Here is a 22,108-nt window from a genome sequence, read left to right on the forward strand (position 1 = left end):
GGAAGGTTCTCTGTTACTGTTTTAGAATCTCTTTTCTCTGATTCAGTTCAAGCACTTTCTTTGGAACAGCACTTAAGTGTTTCTTCCTTAATTTAGACAAGGTTTAAATGAGTTCAAGCTCTTTCTTCAGAACAGCACTTTAGTGTTTCTTCCTTAATTTAGACAAGATTTAAGTCACATATTTTGATGCGTTCATTTTTCTTTGGTTTTCTTTTGCACAGAGAACCTGTTGGCTTTCAGTTCTTTAACACCATCCACCACTTCTAATTCAATCCTAGCCAAAAAAGTTTTCTCTCAGTTTGCTTCCTGGCCTGATGTGCTGCTTAGATCTCTCTCACTGCCAGAAGCCTTCCCCTCTTCTGCTATTCATCACAACAATTTCACATGCTCTCTTCAGCTGTTCTCTCCATGGGCTGGTGAAGCTGGTATGGTTATTATCCTCTTTATCTTGTACAAAGTTTAAAAAAAAAAAAGATTATTTATGGATAACACTGGGGACCACCCATACAGCAAGAAATATTGAGAAAACCTGTTGTTTTCATGCTTTGGGCAGTTACACACATGCTTAGCTTGGATCAGACAGTCCTTCCCATTTGACTTCTGTTCTCCGTAAATATTTGTAGCTTTGCTGATCAAGCAGTGCTGGATTTCTCAGCTGGGCCTCCATATGGACCATAAGCTGTGGCACTGGATTATAGAACCTCATTCAATAACAAGCCTTCTTGAATAGCTGTTTGTTTCATTCTCTAATTTGGTCATGAAAAATCTGTTTAGGAATCAAATGGCAGAACAAAGTCTCCAAATACAGCTGCTTTGGCTGTAGTATTGATTGCTGTGAGGCCCATGGCAATGTAATGAGGGCTCCAAGGCATGATATTTATTTTTTTTTATTGTGACCTAAATGCAGTAACTTGTGTATAGGAAACAGCAAAAATGTGAAGGACTTTTTATATATTATATGATTTCTATTTAATGCACTTTATTTTTGTTTCAGTCTGGTTTTGCTCATGAACAAAGCACATTTCTTGTTTGTGCCTGCCCTGGCTGTGCACAGAGAGGCTTCTGAGGATGGGCTGAGAGCTCTGACCACGGCACAAGCTGCAATAACCTGAAGGGGGGAGCAGGGTGAGTACCTGCCCAAGGCTGGGGATCTGGAGTACGCAGAGAGGAGATGTATCCCAGGACAGCCAGGAGAAATCCTGTGACCAGCCACAGCACAGTTTTGGTGAGGGATCTGAACATCTAACTCTGAGCTCAGCATCCCTGGCTTGCCCCTGACCCAGCTTTCCAGTGGGAAACCCAGAGAATTGTCACCCTGTGTCCCCTGGAAATGATTTTCCATCCACCTGCACACAACTCCGCCACAGCAAAGTTTCACTCTTGACTCAAAAGTCAAAGCTATTGGGCACTTGTAAGTTCTCTAGTTTGCAATCAGCAGTTTCTTCCCAAAAGATAAAATGTTACTAAGAGGAAAAAGACACAGAAAAACAAGGTTGACTTCAGACCTCAGTTTTACAGCTTTTTCCCTTTTGGAGCTAACAGCAACTCTAACACCTCCCCTTTGCCCATGGAACTCAAAGTGCTTTACAAAGGCAACAAACATCACTGACAGCACTTTAGAGTGAGGGAAGCAGGAGCACAAAAGGGGAAAGTTATTTATCTGAGAACCCTTCAAGAGACCAACAGCAGAGGTAGGAATACAAGCAGTAATCTGCTGTCTAGGAAAACGGATCCCTGGACATGCTGCTTATAGTGGTCACATTTCTAATGCTAATAAAATCTGTGTTTTCAACCTCTCTGACCCCCTTATCAGTTTTTCCCTCCCTTCTCAGCATACACATTCCCAGTTAGGCATCATGTGACAGTGAAAGTCCCTCTGGGATGGACTTACTGCTTCTATTGCTAAAGCTGCTTTTTCCAGGCCTCTTTCTTAGGTTCAGGTTCTGGTGTTGATGAGATAAATTTTATGTTTTGTGCAAAGCAGGGAGATTAGGCATGGGGGAGGTTCAATATGTTCAATAGGTAGTTGAGACAACTTCTTCTATATAAAGATTATTTCAAAACTGCCCTCGGTGCAAGCTGCAGCTGAATTTAAATGCAGCCTTGGCTTTTTTGCAATTTCCTGCCAGAAGAGCAGCTCTCAGGCTGTTTTGAAATAAAAAGACACAAATCCTGGAAGGAGGCAAGTGGGCAATTGACCTCATCAGAGCTCTGTGTTGGTGTTAGTCAGGCATTTTTCCAACTAGAGGGGTTTGGGTTTTTTCCATTCTTTTGGGGGGCAGGGGGAAAGAAAATCCTGATTTCTCAGAACTGAAACGTTTTGCAGGAAACGCATAATTTCCACAAAAAGCTTTCTGGGAAGAATCTTCCTGCTCACCTTGAGACTGATGGACAAAAACTGATTGGGAAAGGATCCCAGCATGGCCAGTGGTCAGCACATTCCCTGGCGATGTGGATTTACACCATGTGATGCAGGAAAGGTGGAGTTGGCTCCAAATAAAGCAGAGCAAGGATTTGACACAGTCTTCCCACAGCCACTGCAAATATCCCAACCTTGGAGTCATCTTCTCTCCTCTGTCCCAAGAAATGGGATTTTTATGAAGTCAGGACCAACCCAACAAGAACAATTGTGCTCAACAGATTGATCCCACTCAAGGAGGTGTTTTAGACCATGAACTCTGGTCTCCTGCATCCTATAGAAATATCCTCAGGCTTTGGCATGCTGGGAGCTGAACCTGTTTGCTCACTTGCTCTTCCTTCCTTCTTATTTTCATTTTGATGAGACAAAAACTCTAAAACATCCCCATTTTCCCTAAAACATGTTTTGCTTTCTAGCCAGCTTTATTCAGCATTTTAGAAAAGATGATACCAGACATTTAACATCTGCCCCGCTTTGAGGCTGCCACTGACACCAAATCTAGAAAAGAAAAACCAAAGTAATACACATAGAAGGAGAAGCATTTTCTCTTACCTTACCAGGCTGTGAATCAAACCCCAAACTTCAATATTTTCCCAAAAAGTGTCATTGAGTTTGTTTGCTTGTTTAATAGAAAATAAAATGTGTTCTTTACACTTAACCATCATTTAGAGAAGCAGGAGCCCACCCGGCAAAGGTTCCTGGGCTGCTGCTCTGCCTTTTGTACTTTGCTGTTTGTTGATTTTTTTTGTTCCTAGTCCTGGAGAGAAACTGGCAGGAATTGTGCAGGGTGCTTGCAGAGCTGGGAGCAGATGATCCCTTTGCTGCTGGAGGACAGAACTCCCTTCAGCTGCTCCTCACTCTTGGTGAGGAACTGCAAACCTCTGTGGGATGCACCAGGTGAGGGGAAATCAGGGAGATCTCAGCAAGAAAGGACTCAAATCACCAATATCAAAGTTTTGATTTCACCAGTTTCAAATTTTAGTGTCACATTTTCCAATAGTTAGATCTGTCTTTCCAAAACTGCTCAGGCACACAGGAGGGATGATGTGAGTTTCTTTAATTTGTTCAAGTTCCCTTTTGGAAAGAAGCTCTTTCCCAACCCTACCAGCATAAAATAATGTTTTACTCAAAGCTAATTCTTCTAAATTAGGGTCTACATTTACATAGAAGTAAGGATGGCAATTTGAAAGAGTATTAGCTGAGAGGTGCTGAAGAATAATGGCATTTTTCTGTCATTACTATGAGGAGGAAAGGAAACTGTACATCACATGAAAGGCTGACCAGCTGCTCCTGTTACATAATGGATGGGGACATTGCTGATTCAATAAATGCTAAGAATACAGAAATTTATCTACAAAGACAGATACTCTTGTGTCCACATTAAGACTTTACTAAAATATCTGACAGAAATATACCACATATTTCCTGGATATTTCTCTTTGCATGCTGGTTTATTTCATCTCTTTTCTCCCCAATACTTTTTACAGGCACTAGAGAGGAGCAGTGGGGGGAGATTGGTGCTCTAGCAAGCAAGGACCTCATCCTAACCACATAACAGGGGAAAAAATCATTTCCAGACTAAAGAACTAAACTTTGCACAGCACTTACTGAACCTGAGTAAGATTTAAAACTTGAGTGGAGTGGCAGGCAGATCTGAGCCCACCTTCAGAGAGAGTGGCTGCAAATGAGGGGGAACCCCAAAATGTAATGAGCAGATAAATACTCAGTTCCTTCTGTCAGTAAATTTACAACATACTCAAGGAAGACATCAAAAAAAATCTCCTCAGACAAATTCTGAGTAAACTGTCAAAGAAAGAAAAAGGAAGAAAACAGCCTTATTTAAACAAAAAAAGTCAACATTTGTTAAATAAAACAAAACATGGTGCTGAGCCTGCAGCTGAATTCAAAAGCAATTCTACAGGTACCTAGAAGAAGTGTTGGGAGAGAGAAAACTTCTATTTCCCACACACATCTGGTGCTTACAGATCAGAACTGGGTATTTACTGAGGTAAGATTACCTCATGCTGGACTCTGTTTAATTCCTGTCCTGTCCTTTGCAGAATTCAGTTCTGGCTGTACAAAATACTCCAAAAATGTGGAAAACAGAAATATGAGGAGAAAGACAATCACATCTACTGGTGTAGGTAGGTATGTGAAGTGCCTCTATCTATCTATCTATCTATCTATCTATCTATCTATCTATCTATCTATCTATCTATCTATCTATCTATCTATCTATCTATCTATCTATCTCTAGATATATTTTTTTTATATCCTGTACATAGATATGAATTCATGAGTTGGGAGCTTTGGGATGTCAAAGCAGTTCCTGATAGTTCCTGCACAACAGCTCTGCATTACAGGTACATTAGATATGGAAGTAAAAATAAGGTACCTGGGCTCTCTAAACTGTTTCTGGTTTCTCTGCATGAGAAATATAATTTCCAAGGGCTCAGCTCCCATTTAAATAGCAAAACAGACTTCCTGGTTTTGCAGATATTATGAAAAAGATCCTCTCCCTGCTCTGCATCCTGGCTGTATTTCATTTGGGGCAGCAGAGCTCCATCAATTTGCACAAGCAGGGAGCTTCTGTTTCCAAACAGACCATGAGCAGAGTTATGACCTGCAAATCAGCCAGAATATCCTTGGCTCTGTTTCAGGATGCAAATACTGCTTTTTCTCTTAGAAATATTAAAATTGAATGATCTAGTGAGGAGCTCTTTTCTACCTACTTTGGTTATGGGTCTTTTGAGAGATTATCTTGACTATCAAGTAGCTTTTAGTGTTTATCAGTGACCACAAGATCAATTTGCACTCTTAGAAAATAAATACAATTCTTGCTTACAGTAAAATTCAAATGTGCAAGTATGGAGGAAAAGAAGAGAGAACAGGATTAATAAATTACAATTGTTAGCAAGGACCAACATGTATCGAAAATGGCAAATTCTCTGGAGTACAGCTGAGCTTCTTTTATTCAGGTCAATGACTCTTTTTGTGATTCTCTCCTCTCAAAAAGAGCATTTTTCAATGATTTATGTATAATAATCTCCACATCAGCATACCGTATTTTTCACTATTTGTTTGTTAAACATGCAGCAAGGATCTCACATTGAAGTCCTTAGCCTTGAAAATGCAACTGGGATAAAGGCATAAAAATATACATATAAAATAGAAATATTTATTACTGAGGCTGATGTTTATGATTTGACATGTAGGTAAGGGGGGAAAATACGTCATTTTAGATTGCTGAGTTAAGGCTTTAATGGTTTGGCTTTCAGACAGATACGTGAGGGCTGTTTATTAAGCAAAAATAAAAAACACCCATTCACAGGCCACCAGAGCAGGAAACTGCAGTCAGTGTTGCAAAAGCAGCTTGTCATTGGTCTGTGGCAGTGCTGGCTGCTCCAGCCTGCAGGAGTCAGAGCTGGACAATTAAAAAAAAATTAAATTTTATTTAAATGGCTCAGATAACTCAAATCAGTTCAAACAGATTTGCAAGTTGTTGGGTTCAGGGTGGGTTTTTCAGGACTGAATTCCATCGTGGCAGATTTTCAGCCATCTCTACTCCTGTCCTTCAAAGTCCCCACCCACCACTACACCCCAAGTGCCTGTTTCAAGTGCTAATGTGCTGATTTAATGAAAAAAAAACCTAAATAAAATTCAGGTGTCCACTTGTTTGAAGTCTCATGTATTCCAGAGTTTTGTCAATCAGTCTAAGAGCAGGAAAGAGCCCTGTGACAAAAAGATGATAATTCCCAACAGTGAATCAGAGGCTGAATTATTACCTGAGGTAAAGGCTGAGCTTGTTTTTCTTTGTCTTAAATCACCAGTTTTTCCATAGGAACATCTCTCCCCAGGCTGGAGAGCTCCCAGGGACTCTCAGATGATCCCAAATCACTCTGGACAATCCCACCAGTAAATCCATATCTGGGGTAATTCTCATTTTCCCTCAGAAGATGTGAGAAATGCAGAAGCCACATATGGGAATTCTGCACTGGGAAAAATAGCACCACATGTGAATAGTGACAGCATTTTGGAGGTTATAATTTGTTATAGAAAATATTCCAATAATTTTTATTATTTGATTGACAGGTGAAAATCCCAGCAGATTGCTATTTCAGTGTGAATTATGTTTTTTACCAGGTCATACCAAACATGTTCCTTACTGATGTAGAGGATTCCATTGTATTTTCTGTCAGTACAAAAACTCCACCAATATTAATTCCATTTTCAAATCTGAGGGGGCATGGACAGACTCTACACAGAGAGGGGGATGGAGGGGGACAAATCAATAGATAAAAAAATCAGATTTCCAGCATCTCTCAGCTAACAGGTCTGTCCCACCCCGGCCAAGACTTTAAAGGCAACCAAGCCTTCTCACTAGAGCTGTATTCTCAAAATTGACTGGGTACTTAGTAGGCACTGAAGTCCATAAATATTTCACAAGGAAAAGAATGCATTTCCCAAGCATTGACTAGCTACATATATTATTTATATGAAACCATAACTTAAGTTGAAAAACAATAAATGCTTCAACAACAGACCTGTTCACAACCTACTCCATTACTAAGTAAAGTAGGCTCTGCCTGCTCCTGAGGATCCTGTAACTATGCAGAAATTCACTGAGACCTGCACAGAAACCTATAAAGGTGCAGGATGAGATTGCAGTCACTGCACCAACACCAGTTAACTTGAAATTACATGGACAAGAGATTACAAGATGCTGAAAATCATTTACATTTCATATTTGTGCTGCACTTATGCTCATGTTTGAAGTCAGGTCTCTCACTCTAAATAAGGGAAGGGAAGGCACAAGAAGGGGGAGGTGTTACCTCCCTTTTCATACCCAAACCATCAGAGTTCAGGGAGATTAAGGACTCCATTTTCCACCACCATGGCCACTCACCAGTAGCCTTTTCCAGAGGAAAAAGGTGCTACAAAAGAAGAAGTGGGTCATAAAAACCAGAAATTGCAGATTCCAGATTGATGCCAAAAAGACTCCTGAAGGTCTGGGAATTGCACTGAGACTTTCCACTTCCCAAACAACTTAGCTACAAAACTCCCCCTTCTTGGTGAAGGATCTTCAGACAGGTTTTTAAATGGCTGCTTTGTCATTCGACCTGTTCAACCCCGCAGAGGAGCCTCTCAGAGGAGGTGTAACAGACTAATGCTCTTTTGCCTGAAGCACTCATAACATTAATGGAAGTTAATTCTGCTGGTGGAAAAGGTTTAAGTGAGTTTTGCTAGCTCATAACCACAGCTAGGGAGAAGGGGAAAGCTTTTGGAGCAAGTGGATCCAAGATGTAGGCATTACCTCCACCATTTACCACTCAGCTGGCAGCTAATGGCCCATGTATAAACTCAGGATGAAAGTGGGTAAAATAAATTGCATTCTTTGGAACAACCATCTCTTCTTTCAGTGGCACAGAAAAAAAACCCATCCAAAATGCACCCTGAAAAGCTATTTTGAGTTTGTTCTTTTGGCAAGACACAGAAAGTGCCAAGATAAAGTCAGTCAATTCAGTATTGTGAAGGGAGGGGGAAAAGGCAATAAAAACAGTGGAAGCTCTGAAGACAAGACTCACCTCAGTGCAGACAGCAAGAAGGATATTTATGCACTATTTATACCACTCCAAGTGCAAATTTTGCCTTGCATCGATTACAATTCACGTCTCAAAGATCTTTCTGCAGCTCTGGCATAATTCTAATAATGCAGAGGCAGAGGCAAAGGGAAACAGCAGCCACTTTGGGCAGGATCAGCTGGCACATCCCTGTCCCCTCACAGCCCAGGGTGTCACACACGTCCTGACAAACACACAGACAGAGCAGGCTGGAGGCTGCAGCACGACAGAGCAACAGAGCATTTCCCAGGCATTTCCCTCTTGTTCCCTGGCTCTGCCTCCATCCCCTGCTCTCAGTAGGAGTGGGAGGGTTTGGGGTGCTTGGTTTGGCAGTGATGTGCTGGGCCAAGCCCTGGCCAGTGTCAGGGGAAGGAAGTGCATCAGGGGGGTGTCTGGCTGATGTTGTGCCACCCCTGTGGTCACCAAGGCAGGAAGGTGTCCCTGCAGTCCCTCCAGAGCTCCCAGTGACTGTGCAGCCATGGCAGGAGTTAGGCCTGACCCAGTCCCAGCCCAGCTGAGCACAGCTCTGAGCAGTGAAGCCCCCCCAGTTATTACAGCACTGCTGGTTTCTGTGGCAGGTGAGAACTAATGCAGTGTGTTTGGATCCAAGAGCCCTCTGCAACAGACAGGAAGAGAAATAACTTTGGGAAAGGGGGTGTTGACAAGCAGGGACTTGTGGAAACTGACTGGAAAATCAGGAGTCTGCACACCCAGCTCCCCCCACTCCTAGAGCAGCCAAAAATCATCCCCACCATCAGAGCATCACTGCTCTCTGTGCTCCATTTTCCATGAAAAGGCATTTTGGGGAAGTTCTGCTTTGGTTGAAAGAACCAACTCACCCTCAACACCTGCTCCTTCCAAGGCTTATCCAAAGAGGATTTCTGGTAGCACCATGAAGATATGCCCAGCCCTGTGCTCCACTAAAGCCAGACTCCACAGGTTCTTTGCCCCAGCAAGCTGAAATTGCTGTCACCATTTAGCAGGAGGCAGAGTGACAGAACCCCTTGAAAGGATTATTCAGCCCTATGGTCCCAGACAATGCCCTAAAAGATTGGAATGGGCACCCAGCTTGGCCTCACACAATTCCTGCACTAGCCACACCTCCAGGAGGTGATTCCCTCTGGTTTCTGCAGCACTGAGGTACCAGTGAGCATCCTGCAGACCTGAGCCAGGGCATGGAGCAGCTCCCAGGAATGTGCTGTGTGCAGGATGTTGGAATCCATGGGCAGCCCAGGTGATCCCAGTGCTCATCCCCAGCTGATTCCACACCCAGGACAGAGGATGAGAGTAGGACTGTGTCCAACCCAACCCCTCTCCACACCAGTCTCAGGTAGGTGTGGATTTGCTGTTTGTGAACCCTTCACAACAGTGGGAAATCACATCCAGCTCTGTCACTCTCAGGGCTCACACTATAAAACCTTCATTGCTCCAATCCGTGAAGCAAAATGACAAATGGCTCCAGTCAAAAGCTTACAGTCAGGACCTAAATCTTCCACCACCCCCTTTCTGCCTGAATTCATTTTAGGTGTTCTGTGAGATAAATTGTATTTTGCATTCTTCCAACTGCAAAAATAGATTGTTCAAGCTATTAAAATAAATATATGAAGAAAAAAATTGAGAACATGAAAAAGAAAGGAAATATTTGTGTACTCAGAAGTCAGAGTCATGCTAAAGAATCCCAGTGCTACTGAGACACCTGTGCTATATTTCTGCAGGGGCAGCAAGGAAGAAAGAAAATAAAGGGAAAAAAAAAAAAAAGAAAAATCCTACACCTTTTCAGAGTCTTTTTGAAGAGAGTTTAAGGTTAAAATAAAAGCAGGTGTCATAACTTCAGTTGCACTGTATCAGCTCACTGACTTCAATGGGAGCAAGGGCCAAATTTTTTTAATCTTCTGCTTATACCTCCAGGTGCTGTGGGGCATCCCCTGGGCAGTGTCAGGGGTTGTGCCTGAGTTACAGATTTTGCCCAGCATGGTTATGGTTATGATCTCAAGCAGCCTTCCTCCTCCCTCTCCCACAGGGCTCTACACATCGTTTTTCTCTAACTGGCCAAGTTCAGTTCTGCACAGAAGACACAAGAAAATCTGAATTGTCCAGGGGGCTGTGTTTGGATGTCCCAGGAGAGGGGCTGGAGGCTCCTCCTGGAAGCTGTGCTGGTCCCTCAGTCACCATTACCTCCTTTCACATCCCTTCACACTGGTTGATGGATTTACCTTCCACCAACACTTCAGTGAGAAGTTCTACATTCCTCAAGAAGTGAAAGTCAAAAATTCCAGATACCAAAGCTGCAGAGGCTAAAACTGAAGAATTGGTACCTACATGTTTGTGTAGCTGGGCCCCTGACACTATAAAGCAGCAATTACCCCTTTTTTGAGTCTTCCATCACCTCAGTCACCCACTAGACCAGATCTCTTGGGTCAGCCCCTCTGACCTGTTTAGTAGAATATTTTTTATTCTGACAGTTGCAGATCAAGCTCAACTGGATCTATTTACCAGACTTGGAGATGAAACTCTTGAAAGATGAAGCTACTTTATATTTAGGCATCTGAATTTTTTTCTTAGAGAAAAATATTTTTAAGTTGATGTTTCATTTCAGATAAAAAAAAAATTCATTCCACTTAAAGTTTTTATTGATTTTTTTTTATTCAGCCAGCAAACCAAGAAATAATTACCAATTATTTCCACAGTGCTGCTTAGATTTGGGCACCAAATAGATTTCAGTGCAGACAAAAACCAAACAAGGGCTGTGTTGCTAACTCTGACCAGCTTACTCTTAGTTCTGCAATAGTGGATTTTTTTAAAGCTCCAGCTTCTTGAATCATATGATTCTATGAATATCTCAGCTTGCTTTCCCACTGAAAGTAGAGGCCTGACAATTTGAGTTGCAAACATAAGCTCACATGGTGAAGCAGTAAATGTCCCAAACAAGCAAAACATCTGTTTTTCCATCTTACTGATTCTAAAGTCAATCTTGTCATATAGGACAAATATTATTTGTGATTTTTGAACTCTTATGGTAGAAACTACTGTAAATTACATTCCAGCAGCTATTTTAGAAAGAAATCTCCATCCCTGGGGCTTTTGACCCTTCTCTGTTCTTGGCCTTCTCCCCTGTGTTTTGGGGAAGGAAACCATCAGGCAGCTCAGCCCAAACCCGTACAAACAGCAAGAGTTAATTTGGTGCAATGTATCTGAGTGTAGTAACTGATTACATTTTTCCCCAAAGGAAACTTCAGTTAATTTGGTTAGTGACTCATATGCCAGGCTGCCAATTACAACACAGATGATTACACACATAAATTCACGTCGGAGTGGCTCAACGATCACAGGGAGGGGGAAAAAAAAAAAAAAGAAAGAAAAGGAAAAGAATAAAAAAGAAGCAGAGAGGGAAAAAAAGGGCTCCCATTTACCTTAGTGGGGCTGGGGGTGGGTAAGAGCCCACCCTGCAGGGTGCTGGGTGCCCATGCAGGTCTCTGGAGACTGAGTGCCAAAAGCTGTGAGACTGGGACGTGCCATCCCTGCAGTGGCAGTGTCTGTAGCTTTCCATTTGGGATTTTCACTGCAGAAATGTGTGGCACGCTCTCTAAAAGATTGTTTGCCAGTATCGTTAGAGGAATCCATACACAAAGGGAGCAGGAAGGAGGTTAAATGAGCAGTGCTTGGCAGTACATCAGTAAATCATTTAAAGATAACCTGTGCATACCAATACCCTAAAAAAAAAAATCCAATTAAAGTAACTTATTGCAAACCCAGTCCCATTTCTGAAGTGCTTTTTATTCCTAAGGAGGAGTGGGAGAGGGAGAGGAAAGAAACAGGACAAGGAGTGAGAGTCTGATGCTATCACATGAGGAAAGCCCAGGCTGGGGATGGGAAAAGAATTCCTACATGCCTCATCAATGGGAATCGATACCAAGGGGGTTGGCCAGGCTCCTCAATACATATATTCAGAGAAAATGAGACTTTGCACTTAAAAGCAATAGGAAGTTCTGACATTGGTGGCGAGCGTAGGAGGAAGAAGGTTTTCTTTTATCTTAAAAGGAAGATACTTCACTGGCCTCAAATGTGTTTCTAGCTAGACATCCCTGCAGATAAACAGCTGCATGCAGTTCCTGAAGCCAGGGTCAGCAGGCTGCAATGGGGGAATTCATGCAGCTCCTTGCTGGGGAGGTTGAAATCCTTTACAAACAGTAATTAAGCTTCGTGGCACCAGGGTACTATTATACCAGTTTTACAAGGGAATAAAAAGAATGTGGCAGCAAAGTGATTTGCCCAAGGTCATCCAGCAAGTGAGTGGCAGAACCAAGTACTGCATGCAGATTCCTGGTCTCCCACCCTCACCTCTCACCAGCAGACAAGCCCCCTACCTTGGCTTTTATTAAATAACCATTACAAAATGTATTAATTTTAATTTGGAACTATGTAAATTGACTCTTTCCCAAAAGAAAGCAATTGGCTGTTAAATAAATACCGAGTGATTATTGCAATCATATTTGCTGACGAGTGGATCATCAGTGTAATGTGCTGGGTTCAATAAAAAGCTTATTGCCTGTCAAATAAACATGAGTCTGGACTGACATGGGGCAAATCCAACAGCCACTGGCTTTGGTGGGAACTTCAGCTGCTCAGCACCCTTTTAGAGGCTGAGTTCAAGTGTTTTTTGCAATATGTAGAGAGAAAACTGGTGCTGCCAAAGCAGAACTAACTCCATTAGCAAGATGACTTTAGGTCAGATCCTGGCACCCTAAACTTGATTGTGAGAGGAGTTAAGTCTCCCTGATTTCTGTAAAGACAGCTCAGTGTGCAATGCTGTTCTTAAAAGGGTAAAAGTAGTAGAAATAATTCCTGTAGTATGAAAGGTTGGGATGGTGGTAGGAGATTGTAGTTGGATGGCTCATGGTAGTGGGAGGAGCAGGGTGATTTCTGTGTTGAACAGGAGGAAGAGGATGGCTACTAGGAAGAAGCAGATTGAGAAGGGGAATTTTTTACTTTTTCTACTTTTTTTACTTTTTTTACTTTTTTTTACTCCTAAGTATGAAAGGATGCGATGTTTTTAGGATTAGTGTTAAATTAAATGCAGAAGAAAATGCTTGTGTTTTTAGTATATTTCAGGAGGAGAGAGCTGTAAATACAGCTGAATGGTCAGATTGGGTCTTTCAGAGAGAAGGCCTGCACAGAGATGAAACTATTTTAAGTTGCCAGTTTCTTTTGTGTTTTTCTAGAGCGTGAGTTTGTAAGAACAGTGTTCTTACAAAGGACGCATCACAAAAGCCCCTGTACCCTGCAGAACTCCTTGTCACTGGCAGCCACCCACTGAGGCAAGCACCTTGCTGGAAATATTGCTTATTTCCTTGCTTATTTCTCCCGGCGGTGTGCAAGGACACGACCCCGGGATGTGATCCCGGTGTGTAACCCCGCGAGCATCGCTGCTGCCGCAGCCCGTCCGCTCCTGCAGAGCCGCGCCGCGCTGCTCTGCGGCCGCTCCTGCTGCTGTGAGATGAACATTTCTCCCTTGCCGGGCTGTGGCAGAGGCCAGGCGGCCCGGGCAGTTCCCAGGGACGGCACTAGGTGGTGGCAAGCCGCTGGCGAGGAGCGGCGTGGCGAGCGGAGCCGCCAGCGAGGCGCTGCGGCAGCGCCGGCCCCGCGCTCCGGGCGGAGCGGGCTGCATTTAAAGCCCTCACGGCTCCCGTTAAGGGCTGATGTCCTCCGCACAGGGACGAGCTGTACCGCTCCGAGGGAACAATTCTTACCATTCTTATCCGCAGACCTTCGCAGGGTGTTCTTTTCGCCGTTAATGTTTCCTTAAAATAGTTACTTTTTTTTTTTTTTTTTTTTTTTTTTTTTTTTTTTCCCTCTCCCCTCCGTTTAGGGTTTTGCTTTTTGGAATTTAAGGAGATGCAGGCTCTGCTTGGTTTCAGGTTGGAAAGTGCGGAATGCATCCTCTGTACCATCCGCGCTCGCACAGGCCAATTAGAATGTTAATAATAATTAAGTGTCTTACTCCTAAGACGCTCGTACACAGGGGAATGCTAAAGTGCCAGTCAGCTCGGTTCGTTCCATGCAGGCAGACACCTCTGCAGACCTCGTGTGTTTGCTAAGGGAGCGGAGCGATTCCAGCTCCGGCCAATCTGATTCCAGATGATCAGCTCAACAAACAAATTAGAGCAGCCTGCAGAAAGAAACGTGCCCCAGAAAAAAAAAGTCCAGCTGTGGCAGCTGAGCTCTACCTTTCACCTCCAACTGAGCCACGGCAAATAAATACAGGGCGAACCCTATAAATTTCCAGTGTGCAGGGGTTTGTGGGAGTCTTTATCTAGCTTTGGTTCACACGCTTCAAAGCAGCTCCATTTCAGATTTGAGATAATCCCCTAATTAAACACAAACTCAAGCCTTAAGCTGCATGTCATCTGATTTCTACCCCAAAAATCAGAGCTGGACACATAATCTAGAGCTGCTGAGCCTGTTTGGCTCTGTTACATTGGAGTGGACAGCAAGGGCTGGCCCAGAGGTCGCTTCCATCTGTGAGAGCCATGTGAGTCCCACCTTGCCCAGCTCCCAGGCTGGCTCACAGCTGACCACAGCGTGCTGTGATTCACAAACTCAGCCTTTCAGATGTTTGCAGGCAGCTACATCCTTTGGTGGGCAAGGGGACAGGAGCTTAGAAAGATTTGATATAGAAGAATTCTTGCTTTTCAGGGAACATGCAGGAGGGAGCTGGGGAGAAAAGCTTGGATACAGTTCTCACAAACAGAACCTTTTGAGTGACTCTGAGGAGTTCTGGAGTTTAACAGTACCTGGCTAAAGGGAATGAACTTAGTACATTTCTGATACCAGATAACAGAAATGTTATGGCTACATTTCACCCAAAGCTCTACTTTCAGAAAAGGGAAAAGAAAAAGAAAAAGAAAAAGAAAAAGAAAAAGAAAAAGAAAAAGAAAAAGAAAAAGAAAAAGAAAAAGAAAAAGAAAAAGAAAAAGAAAAAGAAAAAGAAAAAGAAAAAGAAGTGAGTCAGGAAGAAATATCTCCAGGAACAGGAAAACAGAAAACTGTGTTTATCCAGAGCACCCACCGAATAAACCAGTTACAAAATAAGTTAAAGAAAGACTGAGTCATTCACATTTCCAATAAATTAAAGGGAAAAAATCCTGTCATTTTTCACTCTATTTCACATCAGAGAGCAATCACAACAGACTATTCACTTAATGTGATGATGACTTTACCCCTGCCCCCAAGGGGTTTCTCTGCCTCTCTTGCACAGCCCTGAAAATTACCACATTTGCCCCCATTTTACATCTCTCCCCACACCCAGTCTGTCCCATTTCAAAATGCTTTGGGTTCTTACATCTGCTGTCAGACTCTTTTTACTGTCCTTTGATTTTCACCAGCTGCAAGAGAAAAAAACCTACACAAACCCATGTATCTGATTAGATGTGCATGACACATAATACTACACCTGAACGTACAGCTGAGCTCACCCAGATCCAGTTTTCCCAAAAGATCAGAAGTCTGAGCAAAATCAAGCCGCTCCAGGAACCCAAATCCTGCAAAGAAGGTCCCCCTGGGTCCTGTTTCCAGTTTCTCCACAGATAACCTGAGGGGATGCTGTGGGGCCAACTCACCACTGTGGTAGGAATTTTGCATATCCAGCTTCAATTTTATCTCCAGCCCTTGGGAAGTAAAAACTAAATGAGGAATCTAAAGTGAGGACACATCTTCCTGTTGAACTGGAACTTTTCTAAGCCACCATGGAGTTTGAAAGTTTTGTTAAGCCACGTACACAGGTACTGATGATTTTTATTGTAGATCAGTGAAAAGAGTATTGCACTTGGGTTAGGAGAGACCTCAGAGATCCCTTCTGCAGTCTCCTGCTCAAAGCAGGACTAAGTCACAATGCTATAACACAAGATCTTGAAGCTGAAGAGAGCAGATGTGGGGATGTTTTCAGGTTAAGGTCTTCCCAGAGCTTTTCAGAAATTGTTACTGAAGCCTAACAGTACAGAAACTGAGTTTGCTCTGGAGCACAACAGCTGCTGTGTTACTCAATAAAAAGATTTTCTATATTGCATTGCTGTGTGCACCGAGCTTCTAAAAGCATTACAAAAGGTAAAATCAGAAGTGTATGGTGGAAACCAAAAAGGAAATGGCTGCATTTGAGTTTAGCACAAAAACCCAGTTATAATTTCACAGGAGAACTGAGGGAGAATGGAGTAAACTCCTACACTGCTCTTACTGCTTGGAGATGGTGACACAGTGAGGCTGAGAGCCGAGAACAACCTGGAGACACAATGTGGGTACTCACTCCCACAGGGATGCTGCTGACTGACTTAACTGGAACTATATTTGAGCAGAATGTTTCAGATCTTCTGCCCACTTTGTACGAGATCAAATTCCATCCACTCACTCAAAAGCAAGAACTTCTGCTTTCTCAAAAAATTAATTGCAAATTTTAAACATAGCATAGTAACACAACATGCAAAAATAAGTTTGACTAGCTCTAAGTGATTTGCACTAGCATTACTCTGCACACACAAATTCTCAAACTGTGGAAATAATGAGATATTCTGATAATAATTTTCCTCTCAGCTGTACAGTAAAAAACAAATCTGTTCTATTGCTATTGAAGGCAACAGTGAAACTGTATGAGAATATCTGAAAATGTAAGAAGTATTGAAAAAGTCAAATAGTCTGAGCTTTGTAATTCACAGTTGTCTAATAAGACTAATGTTAGTTTTTTGACACATTGCCATCAATAAATTACAGGAAAATTAGCTGGGCAATTAGCTGGGAGCAAAATAAGCATCCTCATATTCTGTAAAACACAGCAAATTATTTTATAAATAAGCATTTGATCAAACAATCATTTGATCTTGAGAGCTGCGTAATCAAAGTTTTCAATCACTTCTCCTTAGCTGCCAAGAGTTTCAGCCTCACGGAAGCTCTATCATTTTGTCAACCTCCAGTGCACAGAAATGTTGAGGCATGTCCCCACAAGATGATCATCTGTCTGCCTTGCACTTAAAGCCATGAGATGTTACTTTTTACATTAGCTGAGAATTGCCCAGTTGCAGTTTTTAAGTTTGTTAAGGATGACAAAGATGAGCATGACAGACTTGTGGTGATTAAATGCCTCTTGGATTTATTTCACAACGCACTAAATGTTTCTTATGATACAATCTTAAAATGAGAATGAACTGATCTCGTACCTCCTGAATTTTATGACATGATGAATTCTCTAGAGGGTAAATTACAATGAAACATTGGTGGCAAATTACGTGGTTATAAATGTAGCTCATCCAAAAACACCTCATGACAACAACATGAACTCTGTTCAGTCATTCAGTGTGTGATGTCAGCAAATATGACCATTTTCACTTGATACAATCACCTTCACTCAGGGGGAAACAGGCTTCACAAAAGAGCTAAAATTGTACAAATGCTGAACTGAAACACTTTGTTGAGAAATACTTTATATGTTACATGCTAAAAATTAAGTGAGGTGTGCATGCACTTCACAAGTATTGAATTTTGTACATGGTATATTGCTTTATATTCAGAGTCCTGGTTCTTTGAATTTCTTATAGTTTGTGGAATTAATTATGTCCACTTCTACCTCAAATGCAGAAGGGGAACAAATAATTTCCTTGGATAAACGGACTCGAACAGATTGCAGTAGACCACAAAATATTGATTATGTTAAGTTTGAACTTCAAATTAAGGCACAAATGAAGGTTAATTCCAGTTATTCATGTAAAGAGTCTTATGACTTCCTTTAAAAATATATTGAAAAAGTATCAAAACTGGTCATAAGCACTATTTTCAGTAACAAATTGAAGTCTACAGGACTGAATTGTATATTCAAGGCTAGTCGATGAGAACATAAGGACCAAAAAAATAGATGATTTGCTAAGGGAAATGACATTTCTTTAAATTGCTCCTTCAAAAGGGCATTCTTCCCTTAATCACGTAGCTCTTTCCAAGGTGAGTGATCGTCCTGCTCAGGATGCAGAAGAGATGCTGTGGCCAGAGCAGCCCTGGATTCCAGCTAAGCCCAGCCACAATGCTCCTTTGGTTGTACCCAAAGTGGAGCAGTGGCTCTGACTGCCAGGCTGCAGCTGGAGACAGGCAAGGAGGGCTTGGTTCCACCTTTTCCTGGGCAGATCCAGCTCAGATGGATGAGGGGCTGTAACCAGAGCTTCCCATGGGGACTTTGGACTGCTGTGTGCTCTCTGCCATAACCACACCAAACCAGCTGTACTTTGGCACAGCAGCTGGAAATGGCCAGCTCCGAGGGGTCAGGGACCTGCCCTGTGTTCTGCAGGTATCACTGCATTATTTTTTACTTCTCCCCAGGTAATCAGGATGTTGTTGCTGTAATTAGTATTAAATTTGCAGTATGATTGGTCTGGAGTCCTATAAGCACACATAATTTCAGGACACTGCTGAATCCTGAGTTCAATCCTGTTTCTGTTCCACAGAAACAACAATACTTGTGCTCACACTTCCTCTGGAGCTGTGGAGGAAAATTCAAGCCAGGGAAACTGAGTCTCTCTCCCAGAAAAACCAAGCCAGTGTGAAAACAGTTTGAACAAGCTGGGGTTTGGGCCTTTACTGTTTCCTGCAGGTTCCAGCTGACAAGTTAGACACCACTGAGGAAGTTCAAACTTCTGACAGGCTCCAGTGCCCTGAAACAGCTTCCTGGGTGAAGTTAAATCCCAGTGTCACAAGGGACTCTCCAGCTGTGACAGTATCACTAAGGTGGTGTGGCCCACAGAACTTTCCTGCTTACATCTGTGGTCCTGACCACTTTGAAATAAATCCAGGGGAGTGTCTGTTTTAAGCAGCAAGGTGGACCAAGGCTTTTCCACATACCTCTACAACCCAGTCAAACCCTTCTGGTATTTTAATATAAGGCTTTAGGAAGTTTCATATGGTTGTGTTTCCTTTTTAGCATTAGCACATACCCACACCCAGCACTTCATTTTCCTAAAATACAAATGTGTACATGTATAATAAAAACGTTGACAAGTCCTAGTCAGAATTTAAGAAGTTTTAGACCTGGAAACCTGTGCACCTAAAAAAAAGGATAAAATGTGCCCCTTGCACTGCTAATTTCTGATTCCACAGCCTGAGGATGCAGAACAGCAGTCCAAGGGGCACGTGCTACAGAATGTCAGCTGGCATCAGCAAAGGTGCTGTGGATGCTGCAGAGCTCTCCTGTAAGACTGCTGACTGTTTTCATGGCATCACATGAAACACAGAAATAAATAGCTTCTCTTCTATGATCACAGCATGAAAGTTTTGCTTTGCTGTCTATCCCTTCTCATTAAAAGCATAAAACACAACACAAGACAGGGATTAGACACAGAGCAGGCAAACGCAACAGAGCCACAGGGAAGAGCTCAAGGAGTAAAGGGATTGGCACATGTGCCAATAAAGGCAGCCCTGGTGTCAGCTACAAGTTGTGCCCTTAGAAGCCTGAACTGAATTTCCTCAGAGAACAGAGGAACAATAGGCACAGACACTCCAGACCACACAGGCGTGTACACCCAGTTCCTTCTCCTGAGCTTCAGTGCAGGTGTTAAAAGAAGCCTCACCCCCAGCAAACTGTCATAAAACTGTTACTTTTTCTTTTCTCAAGTCCTCTTAAAAACAAACAGGCATGCACTCTTTTCCTGTGAAGCAAGTTTAGGGGTTTTTTCCTATTTAAATTACAAACACATCAGAAGTCTCTCTCACCACAGTGCATCCTGTCTTTTCTCTGTCTGACATTTAGAGTACAAACTCTTTAGGGCAGGCTCTGTCTTCAGTTTTTATGTCTCATACAGAGCCAAGACATATTCTCAGTGTGGAACAGTAAGTTAAAAAGGCCCATCTACACTCACAAGGCTACATGATACATGCCCAGCTTATCTGTGATACACACACGACATGGTCAGTAGAACAGGTCTGTGCAAGCAAAGTCTCCATGTACACACAACAAAACACATCCTGACTTGTGTGCTGGGGCCTGCACGCCTGGTACAGCGTACACAGGAGGGCCTTGTTCATGCATCTGATTTTTGGAAGTCCCCAGGATCTCTGTAGACTGGGGGGAATAGGGAGAAGCAGGGAGGAGTGCAGAGGGAAGCTGCTGCGCCCAGCTGAGCTCCTCACGGCGCTGTTGGCGAGCGCTGGGGAAGGTGAGGGTGACTCAGGCACTCAGACACTGTGCACTGGACTGTGGGGCTGAGGGAGGCTGGGAACCCCTGCCCAGTGTGACCCCTTTCCTGGGCAAAAGCAAAGCAAATCCATCTCTCTCAGCAGTTCCAAGCAGCAGCTCCAGTCAGGTGCCATGATGACATCAGCCCTGCTTTTGCAATTATTTAACCTCTGTCGTTCAGATCAGCAATGAACCAGCAAGGGTGACTAATACACACATCAGCCCTGCGAAGTTATCAACACACCAAACAGGGGGCTGGCCCTCAGGAGCGAACTCTGCTTTCAGGAGTCTGTTTGGTCTGTATTTGGGGGAAAATTGTACAATATTGAACATTAGGTGTCCGTGAGAAGCTCCAGGCAAACCTCTGTGTGCCGTGGCTGTGTTAGTCCTTTTGCCAGAAGGATGCAGATGCAGCAGATATTTGCTTTTTCTCATTTCTGTGTGTCATTTTGCACTACTCCCCCCCAACTCTGGCTCCTGCTCTCACTCCTCATACAAGCCTGGAAAAAGTAGCTTCTCTTCACAGACATCTACAATAAACATGCCGATACTTGAGATGTAAACTGAGAGGCTGGCATTATAACAGAGCCTCTAAATCAACCTCAGGACCTTGTTAGCATAATTAGTGATAGGACTGGTGGCTTACAAGATCCAGGACAGAAAATGGAAAAATAGTAATAACAATAAAAAAATGCAGTTGTATCCTAGCAATTGCTGGGATGATTGCTGATGGTTCAAAAGCAAGTCATATCTTGCGTGAGACAAATACATTTTATATGATGTTTAATCTCACAGGAATTCTGCCGGAAATACTCAGAAGCTTGTTAGAGGAAAATATGAGAAGCTACTCATGTGAACAATAAAAGATTCTTGTGTGGTGGAGCTACTGTGACTCCCATGCTGCTAATAGGTGCACATATTGCAATTATAAGCATGCTGAAAAATAATGCTACATTCACTGCTCCTATTTACTAATTTGAAGCTTTGGAGAAGAAGACAGTCCTGGACATCCTTCCAGTTTAAACTCAGGTAAGATGGAGAAGCACAGAGGAAGGGATTTGTTCAAGATCACCTGGAAGTCAGTGGCAGAGCCAGAAATATATAGAGCCCTGTCTATAAGGGATCTGAGAGCACTAATAAGTTTTAATGGCCCTAATCAATCTGACCTGCAGCCTCCACCCTCTGCCCATGGTCGGGAGTATCATTAAAGCTCAGCCCTGGGTCTTTAGTCACCAAATGAGCAAAGTTGAGTCCCTGTCCCCAGCTCACACACAGAAGTGCCTGTGCCTGTCCAGGGACCTTGTTGATCCTGACCCACTAGTTTCCCAGCTTGACCTCAGGCCAAGCTCATCACTGTGGACCTGCCTGCTGATAACTGGGCTATGCTTGACCATTATTAGCCTTGCTAGGCCTGATCCTGACCTGTGGATTCACTTCCTGGCTTGAGGGGTTGCACCTGCCTCATCCCCACAAAATTGTCTGATGCTCTGGACTCCAGGTTGAGGTTGGCTGCCACTCCCAGGCCAGCCCTGCCTGCCTCCCTTGAGGGCCCTGGCTGCTGAGGACCCTGACCTTGCAGCCACATTATCCCTGTCAGTTCCCTGTGTCTTTGGGAGCAGACATGACCCTAAAAACCACCCTGCCTCCCTTGTCTGCATAGCACCAAGGGCAGGAAGAGAAATGCCACATGTGTTGATTTGATCAGGGAACACAGGCAGAGAGAAATAAGGTACCAACTCAGACTGGAACTCTTCTTTGTTCCGTGTTTTAAGCATGTCCTTCCTCCCACTTCCCATTGGAGATGGCAGCATTGCCTGCCCCAACACAAGGCAGCAGCAAAAGACAGTGAAGGGGTTATGTTCTTCATAAGGA

This window comes from Melospiza melodia, chromosome 21 (genome assembly GCF_035770615.1).
Source record: "Melospiza melodia melodia isolate bMelMel2 chromosome 21, bMelMel2.pri, whole genome shotgun sequence".
Taxonomy (NCBI): Eukaryota; Metazoa; Chordata; class Aves; order Passeriformes; family Passerellidae; genus Melospiza; species Melospiza melodia.